General features: G+C 34.5%; 1 long non-coding RNA gene across 1 annotated transcript; it reads left to right on the forward strand.

The window, feature by feature from the left end:
- The first annotated feature begins 5,187 nt into the window (after positions 1 to 5,187).
- Positions 5,188 to 9,565, forward strand: LOC121204551 (uncharacterized). Its single transcript, XR_005899592.1, has 3 exons — positions 5,188 to 5,253; positions 5,386 to 5,458; positions 9,246 to 9,565. It is a non-coding gene; the product is annotated as an uncharacterized lncRNA (long non-coding RNA).
- The last annotated feature ends 316 nt before the right edge of the window (positions 9,566 to 9,881 follow it).

Raw genomic sequence — 9,881 nt, forward strand, 5'->3', positions numbered from 1 at the left:
CTAAGACCCAATTGGTACTGAAATTGTAAGTAAGGCTGGGGCCAGACTTTTAATTCTTTTAGATGACTGACTGTTCCTTTTTATAGTAGGGGATTTCACACTGAATTTTTGTAAACTCACCCCGTTTATTAACCTTTCAGGTAATTTCTAACCTTAGATGGATCGGGGTTGCTAGGGGCTCGGAGGAAGCCACACACACTGTTTATGTTACAGTTTTGATTATTACCTTTAAATTATTTTATGTGGGTTGTAGTAAAGCCGTTGTAATTTTCTGGATTTCAAATTTGGAATTTTATTTATTGTTCTTATAATTGCTAGTATTAGAACACGATTTTCCAAAGCAACTACTGTTATTCAAAACATCACGTAACCGCAATTATTTTTAAAGTAAGTTTCCGTAACTACCAAGATTTTTACAAAGTTGTTAAGAATGTTATTCAGCTGAGGTTTTCTAACAAGGTTTAAAAAGGGTATAAGTTTTTAATTATTAAGAAGGGTTTTTAATGGAAACATGGTTTTCGAAAAACACTTCAATGTGACACGCCAAGTTCGAGCCAAACGTCCAGGCCAGGTTTGGGGTGTTACATTTAGTGGTATCAGAGCCTGGGTTGCAACAACTCAGCTGTGGATTGGGTTTTCAAAGGTTGAATTTTAGAAAATTATTTTCAACCACGTGGTCTGTTTGAAGTATTTCTCTTAAAAAGTGTGGCACACCGAGTCTCCGGCGTCGAATCCGTAAGTCTTCTGAATACTTTTGTCTATTTAGAAATTGAAATACTATGGATTCCTTAGATATTGGTCTGAATTTAAATTTGGTATTTATTTTATGTGGATGTGATGTTTGGATATAAAATTGTATATATGTGTGATAAATATGTGTCTACTTCAGTGAATAAGTGTTGTATGTATAAGATGTTTCAAGTTCTAGTTGAAGTGTGATAGTGATAGTAGGATCAGAGTGCGCAGCGGTAGCATAGTGGGTTAGATGTTACACGACTACCCTGTTAGATGGAAATTTCGAGGACGAAATTTCTTTAAGGGAGGTAGAGTTGTAACACCCTGAATTTGGGCCTAGAAGTTTTGGGCCTTGAGCATGGGAGCGGTTGAAGGCAGCTTATAATATTCTGTTGTGCATGCAAATTTCGTTAATGAAGGCTTGTTTTAGTGGTTAAGTGTGTTGAGAAGTGTTGGAGAAGTCATGGGTTTAAACCTGGACTCTAGCAAAAAATTTGGTTTAAGGTGAATCAAACCCTGGGTGTAGTAGGTAGGCCTTAAGAATATTGTTGGAGAAATTGTGACACAAAAAACCTTATGGCTTAGTGGCAAGTGGCGTGCAGAGCATTTGAGGGGAGGCATGGGTTCGAATCCCATAGCAAGCAAAAAGCATTTATTTTGCTAACAGGGGGCGGCAAGAGTTGGTGTTGAATTTAAACTCTGATGTTGGAGGGATCCCACATCGGGAAGCTAACATAAGAGTGGATGGGAAACTGGCTTTAAATACAGAGAACCATGAGGAGAGTAAAAGTACCTTTCTTGGCTGATCCCTTTCGCTTTATGGCGTGCTCGTTTGGGTTGGGCGTCGGCTAAGAGTGCTCGGAGCGTGGATTAACTCCAGTCTCCAATCAGGTGTGTATTTATCACTACTCTTGTTGTTAGATGGCTACTTCGGGCCGCGATGGGCCGAAATGGGCCATGTGGGCCCAATGGGCCTACGGGCCCAATTGGATAAGTTGTTTGATTGTGTAGTAAATATTGGACTAGGCTAGGTGAATCGCATATCTGTGGCTAGGTTTGGGCTAAAAGGGCCACATGAGCGTGTGGGCCCATTTGGGCCGAGAATAGGCTTTAGGCCCATTCGTATTGTTATCCATGTTTAGAATACTTTAGTTTACCAATTACTGAAATGCCCTCGACTTATAAAATTACCAAAGTACTCCTGATTTACAGAATTACTGTTTTACCCTCGATTTACAGAATTACCGTTTTACCCTCGATTTTTAAAATTACCGTTTTACCCTCGATTTATAGAATTACCGTTTTACCCTCAGTTTATAGAATTACCATTTTACCTTCGATTTATAGAATTACCGTTTTACCCTCAATTTACAGAATTACTATTTTACCCTCGATTTATAGAATTACCGTTTTACCCTCGATTTGTAAAATTACCGTTTTACCCTTGATTTACAGAATTATCGTTTTACCCTCAGTTTACAGAATTACTATTTTACCCTCGATTTACAGAATTATTGTTTTACCCTCAGTTTACAGAATTACTGTTTTACCCTCGATTTACAGAATTACCGTTTTACCCTCAATTTGTAAAATTACCGTTTTACCCTTGATTTACAGAATTACTGGTTTACCCTCAGTTTACAAAATTATCGTTTTACCCTCGATTTACAGAATTACCATTTTACCCTTGATTGTGAAATTACTGAAATACCCCTGTAGGGTAGAATTTCCGAAATACCCCTCTAGGGTAGAATTACTGAAATACCCTTATAGGATAGAATTACCAAAATACCCCTGTAGGGTAGAATTATCGAAATACCCTTGTAGGGTAGAAATACCAAAATACCACTATAGGGTAGAATTATCGACATACCCTTGTGGGGTAAAATTACCATTTTGCCCCTAGGGTGTTAAATGACTGTTTTGCCCTTGTGGGCAAGTGACTGACTTGGACTGTGTGTTTGACGGATTTGATTGTGAATATATGTTGGTGATATGAATGAATTCGCTGTGATTGTTTGATTCAAATATGAGCATGACATTCTGCATACATGACATGTTGCATGGGTTGGGATTTTGTACGGAGGAAGCGTTCTGGTGGCTATGCCACAAATATCTGTTCTGGTGGCTCTGCCAAAATATCTGTATTTGGTGACTCTGTCACAATATCTGTTGACCGATCACGCTACCGAAGGCTGTGTGCCGTTGTTGTGGGCTTCGTGCCGATTATAGACCCGTTATTAATGGCTCTGTGCCAACCTAAATATGGCTTTGTGCCATCTTGACTATGGCTTCGTGCCAAACGTATTTACCTGTAGCTATGTGCCTAACATATTTGTTGACGACTCTGTGTCGATCATATTTACCGAAGGCTGTGCGCCAGTTATATTACCGTCACTGATGGCTATGTGCCGAAGTTATTACAGTTATCTATGGCTTTGTGCTACGTATCTGTTAGGTGGGTTTGCCACATTATCTGATTCTGGTGGCTCTGCCACAATATCTGTATCTGGTGACTCTGTCACGATATCTGTTCTGGCAGCCATGCTGCAAATTCTGTGGTGTGTAGCAGATGGGTGGGTCGAGTTGTCTCCCCACATGGTGTAAGGTTGGTACGGGGGTGTATACGGCTGGATTGGGTTGGGATTGCATTCACATTCTGATTCTGATTCTGTCACGTAATTCTGATTATGTTACTAATACTGATTCTGATTCTGATTTTGTTACTGATTCTAATTCTGATTTTGTCACCTAATTCTGATTCTGATTCTGATTCTGTTACTAATATTGATTCTGATTCTGATTCTGTTACTGATTCTGATTCTGATTCTGTCACCTAATTCTGATTCTGATTCTGATTCTGTTACTAATATTGATTCTGATTCTGATTCTGTTACTGATTCTGATTCTGATTCTCATTTTGGTTCCAATTCTGATAATGTTTCTTATTCTGTAATGGGCTAAGGTCCATCTGGTACTGTCTGTTGTAATGGGCTAAGACCCAATTGGTACTGAAATTGTAAGTAAGGCTGGGGCCAGACTTTTAATTCTTTTAGATGACTGACTGTTCCTTTTTATAGTAGGGGATTTCACACTGAGTTTTTGTAAACTCACCCCGTTTATTAACCTTTCAGGTAATTTCCAGCCTTAGATGGATCAGGGTTGCTAGGGGCTCGGAGGAAGCCACACACACTGTTTATGTTACAGTTTTGATTATTACCTTTAAATTATTTTATGTGGGTTGTAGTAAAGCCGTTGTAATTTTCTGGATTTCAAATTTGGAATTTTATTTATTGTTCTTATAATTGCTAGTATTAGAACACGATTTTCCAAAGCAACTACTATTATTCAAAACATCACGTAACCGCAATTGTTTTTAAAGTAAGTTTCCGCAACTACCAAGATTTTTACAAAGTTGTTAAGAATGTTATTCAGCTGAGGTTTTCTAACAAGGTTTAAAAAGGGTATAAGTTTTTAATTATTAAGAAGGGTTTTTAATGGAAACATGGTTTTCGAAAAACACTTCAATGTGACACGCCAAGTTCGAGCCAAACTTCCAGGCCGGGTTTGGGGTGTTACAGATTGCATCAGGTTTTCATCTTTCTATAGATGACTGTCCTAAGTCAATGGAAGAAAGAAAGCATATGAGTAAGGTTCCAAATGCTTCAGTAGTTGGAAGCCTTATGCATATGATGCTCTGTACATGTCTAGATATTTGTTTAATGGTAGGAATTGTTAGTCGATATCAGGCGAATCTAGGTCTCAGGCATTGGAAAGTTGTAAAGCATATATTAAGTATCTTAAAAGAATCATGGATTATATGCTTATGTATTCTGGGGAGGACCTTACTCTTGTTGGATACACAGACTCAGACTTCCAAACCTGTAAAGATTCGAGGAAATCAACGTCAGAAAATGTATTCGTTCTAGGCTGTAGAGCCATAGTATGGAAGAGTGTAAAATAAACTTACACTAGTGACTCTACAATGGAGGCCAAGTATGTGGATACTTCTGAGGCAATGAAAGAAGCAATATGGCTTCGAAATTTCTTAATTGAAGTTGAAGTTGTTCCTGATATAGAAAAAGTTATAACATTGTATTGTGATAACAGTGCTACAATAGCAAATACCAAGGAAATGAGAAGTCACAAGATCACGAAACACATTGATCGAAAGTATTATTTAATACGAGATGCAGTAGCCGAAGGAATTGTAGATGTAATGAAAGTAGCTTCTAAAATTAACCCTATAGATCCGTTTACTAGGACTCTTATAACTAGGAGTTTTAACAAACATATCGAGGATATGGGAATGCGAAACATGACACATTTAGGGTCCGTTTCGAAGCCAGGAAAACATTTTTTGGAAAATGTTTCCTGGTTTTACCGTGTTTGGATGCTTGAAAACATTTTCCAAAGGGAAAATATTTTGCTGGACACGGGTAAAATCCCCTTCAATTTGGGGAAAACATCTTACCGATTTCAATTGTGTAAGATATTTTCCATCTCCTCTTCATCCAGGTAAAGCTTTGTTTTTCATCCGTTCTGCCTTCTTTTTCTTCCATTCTTCAAAATTTTCCATGTCTTCTTCTTCTTTCGTTCTTCAAATCTCTTCCCTTTTTCCTTAATTCGTCGCATTTCATTTCTGGTCAGGTAAAATTTACACACACTGCTGTTTCGTTTTCTGTCTTCCCCTCTTTCTCAGGATCTCATTCTTCCTTGCAAGGTATGGCATCTTATTATTCTGCTTTTTCATTTTGTTTTGGTGATGGGTTTTGTGATGTGGGGTTGTGGTTTTGGTGATTCTCTTTTACATATGGATTCTGATTCCCTTGGATTGAGATTAACGTGTGGTTGTTGTCCCTCTTTTGGTTCTTTTCATTCTTGTTGTTTCGGCTTTTTTTGCCATACTAACAAACCGTGGTCATTCTCTTGGTAGTTGGCAGTGACTTTGGCTTATACTTTCGGCTGTTGGTGGGATTATCATTTTTCATTCGATGGGTTTTGACTGGTGTTCTCATGTGTTGTTTTAGGTTAGTTGTGTCATATACTTTGTGAGCCTATAGAACCAGAAGCTTCACTACTAGTTCTAGCACAAATACTCTTAGGATCCGAACATCTTAATTTTGCCAACACAAGAAGTATATGAATTAGGCTCCACCAACTGGAAATGTTAAAAGCAAATTTGGATTCTTCTTATAAAACAGATTTGAAAATCTGTTTAAAAAAATATATATTTTTGTTTCTTTCTGGATTATATGTTATATGATTATTTAAAGTGTTTTCCTTTCTGTGTTCTTTGATTTCATTTTGTTTAATATATCAATTAGCGCTTTAAGTTGTACTTGATTTGTTTAATATATATATATTCAATTGATGAAATGATATGATTTTGGAGGAGGTATATTCATTTTGGTTGTCTTTCTTTCTTTTTCTGATTTAAGATGATTTGTGGAATTGGGTATTTACTATCATACTTTTTTGTACAAATTAATCCCTACTAGATAGATGAACCAAGTGAGCTGAACTTTGGGTTTTTGGTATCTAAGTATTTGATGCAAAATGAAGTTGTATGATAGCTTGGTTTGCCTTGTCCTAGCTTTGTTAAGTTGAAATTTGAACTTGATTGAATCAAGTTAAATTTGCAAGCCTGCTTCAGTAAATCTAGTGCCTAGAGCTTTAGAATAGATGTTTTAAAGGACATTTCTTTATGTCAAGTAGTCTTCTCTTTTCTTGGATAAGAACTAAAGCATACTTTGTCGAATTAGGCTTGCTTTCTACTTAGAAGGCAAATGATCATCCCGCCTTGTGTAAAATTTTCACTTTGGTGCTTAATAACCACTGTGGATTTTAGTTTCTTCTTTGTTTGTCATAAAGAATAATTAGTACAAATTTAAATTTGAAATTAGAAAGATAAATAACACTCTCGTAGTGTTCTCCCTTTTGATTTGTACTGTAATATGCATATTAATGGTGGGTTAATTAACAAAGGATTGTTTTGCTGGTAAATTGTTAATTGCTGCATGCTGTTTGAAATAGAAATGCTTACTGAAGTCTTAGGTGCCTAAAGTGCCTATTACTTATTTTGATCTTATCATTTTAATGCATCTGGTTTATGGTTTATAAATATTTTACTATGACATATGCATGATTTCGATTTTTGAGAATAAAAGATAGTGACAAGTTCAATTTCTATATTCTAGATTTTGGTGGTGGGCTCTGCCTCTTGATCCATTTTCTTCCCTCCGATTTTTTTAATTTAAACATGGTTGATGTTTTTTTATATTAAAACATAATTACATCAATCATTATTTCCATTTAAAATTTTAACAAATTTAAGTATAGTTTATACATAATTTCTATATTACAAATTTTCAATTTAAAATATTAAAATATTAATTTTATAGTTAAATTACAATTTTATTAACTAAGCTTTTATTTTTTAAGTTATTAAATATTAAATATTGTATTAAATAAATTTATCATATTTTCTTATGGTATCCAATTTTACAAATAAATATAAATATATATTTTTTGATATGATCATAAAACATTATCCCCCAAATCTTTGAAAATTCCACCCAACTCTCGTATGCAACCTGGCTAAAATCTATACATATTATTACGTGGAAAATTCATACTATTAACTACTTTTCTTTTCATTTTTTTGGATTAAAAATGTTTGATGACTATTTCTATTTCACTAATAAAATATAATCAAAGCTAAGGATTTAATTCAAATTTCTTCATCCAAATACTTTTTAATTTCAAATTTTAAATTTAATATTGTCTTCTATGTCCAAGAAAAAGAGAATAATATATTTTATTACTTACAGAAAGAATTTTCAATTTCTAAATATGTTTTTTTTTATTCTTAAAACATTTAAAAATGATAGAAAGACCAATGGACCACAGTGGTTCAATGCGAAATATAAAATCAACTTTAATTATATATTCCGTAATATATATATATGCACTTTAGTCATGGTAATTTTAGTCATATATGTGATCTTATGAAAAGTTTACGTATTTTTTGTAGTGATCAAATATTTATGTGGTATTGTGTAGATGGATCGTAATCAACATCATGCAATTGTCGGAGATTAAAAACTAGGAAGGAAATTACTTCTCACCCTCATGTGAATAGAGATTATGAAAGAGAAAATTATATTAATAGTATTTTATATAGTGGTGACCAGCATTGAATTGATGTGATAAGGATGAGACCGATTGTATTTTTTAATTTGTGTGATATTCTTAGTAGAAATAATTTGTTACAATCAACTAAATCGGTGAATATTAGGGAGCAAGTGGTTATATTTTTACATATAATTGGTCATAATGTAAGGTTTCGAGTGATAGGATCTAGATATTATAGATCAACTGAGACAATTCACCGTTATTTTAGGGTTGTATTGAGAGCTATTTTGAAATTGTATAAGCTAGTTATTAGATTACCTGATGAGTCAATTCCTAGTGAAATCAGAAACAATCCAAGGTTTTATCCTTATTTTAAAGATTTTATTGGAGCATTAGATGGAACTCATGTTCGTGCATTCGTTCCACTTAACATTCAAGGAAGATTTCGTAGCCGTAAAGGGGGGACGACACAAAATGTATTGGCTGCCATTACATTTGATTTGAAATTTTCCTATGTTCTAGCTGGTTGGGAAGGTAGTGCACATGATTCTAGTATTTTAAGTGATGCACTTTCACGCCCAAGAGGATTAAGAATTCCGGAAGGTACGAATTATACAACATTAAATACCAAATAGTTCCAGTAAGCTCATAATTTATTAGTAATAATTATGTTTTGTTAAATTGTAGGTAAATATTATCTTGCTGATGCTGGATATGGCATCCATAATGGATTTATTACCCCATATCGTGGTGTTCGATATCATTTAAAAGAGTTTAGTGCTCAGGGGCCTGAAAATGCAAAGGAACTCTTTAATCTTCGTCATTCATCATTACGAATCACTATTGAACGTGTTTTCAGGATTTTGAAGAAACGGTTTCGTGTATTAGATGCTGAACCATTTTGGAATTTTCAAACTCAAGTAGATATAGTTTTGGCTTGTTGCATCATTCATAATCATATCATGGGAGTTGATCCTAGTGATTTACTTAATCAAGGATTATACGAGGAGCCTGAGTCTGATTTGATAATATCAACTCTTATGGAGCGAGAAGAAAGAGAAGAAGCAATAGAATGGTCTGCTAAGAGAGATGAAATTTCACAAACTATGTGGACTGATTATATGGCTAGAAATATTAGGTAGGTTTAGGGCTTAGGGTTGTTGTTTCTATGTTATGTATGTTTTAGTATTAAATTTTTTTTTGTTAATGTTGGATTCTAAAATTTTAGTTTATTATATTTGTTGGATTCTAAAATTATTATGTCTTGATTTTGTTAGATATTGATTATGTTTCAAGCTTGTTAGATATTGAATTTATTATGTTTTAAGCTTGTTGGATATTGAAATGATTGACAATGACAATTATTAATGTAGAATGGGTAAGGGCAACAAAGAAGGGACCTCCAAGCAATTCACGTGGACAAAACCGATGGAACATCTTTTTCTTGAAATTTTAGCAGAGGAGGCCCAGAAAGGAAATAAGCCTTCTAATACTTTCAAAGCAGTTTCTATTAATCGAGTTATCGAAGCTATTTCTGAAAAATTTCAAGTCCAATGCGATGCAAAACATGTGGAAAATCATTTGAGGACTGTAAAAAAAAGTGGCAGATTATATGCACAATTCGGGGTGAAAGTGGTTTTGGATGGGATGATAACATGAAAATGATCACATGTGATAGAGCGACATATGATGCAGCAGTAATGGTAATATATGTATATATATAGTAAGTATATTTTAATTATTTTTTACTTGTTATCCTAATTTTGTATAATATCCAACAGGCGCACAAGAAGTATGAGCCATTTTTGAATAAAAGCATTGATCATTATGATGAAATGGCTTTGGTTGTTGGCAAAGATATGGCAATAGGGAGTTTTGCCAGAACATTTGCTGACATAGATTTGGATGATGATAACATAGATTCAGTGCCTATAGACTGCGAGAATGAAGCGACTGAAGAGGTAAGAACAAATGTATCTTCATCTGGCACATCCAAACGTAAAAGAAAA

Source organism: Gossypium hirsutum, chromosome A08, assembly GCF_007990345.1.
Source record: "Gossypium hirsutum isolate 1008001.06 chromosome A08, Gossypium_hirsutum_v2.1, whole genome shotgun sequence".
Lineage (NCBI taxonomy): Eukaryota > Viridiplantae > Streptophyta > Magnoliopsida > Malvales > Malvaceae > Gossypium > Gossypium hirsutum.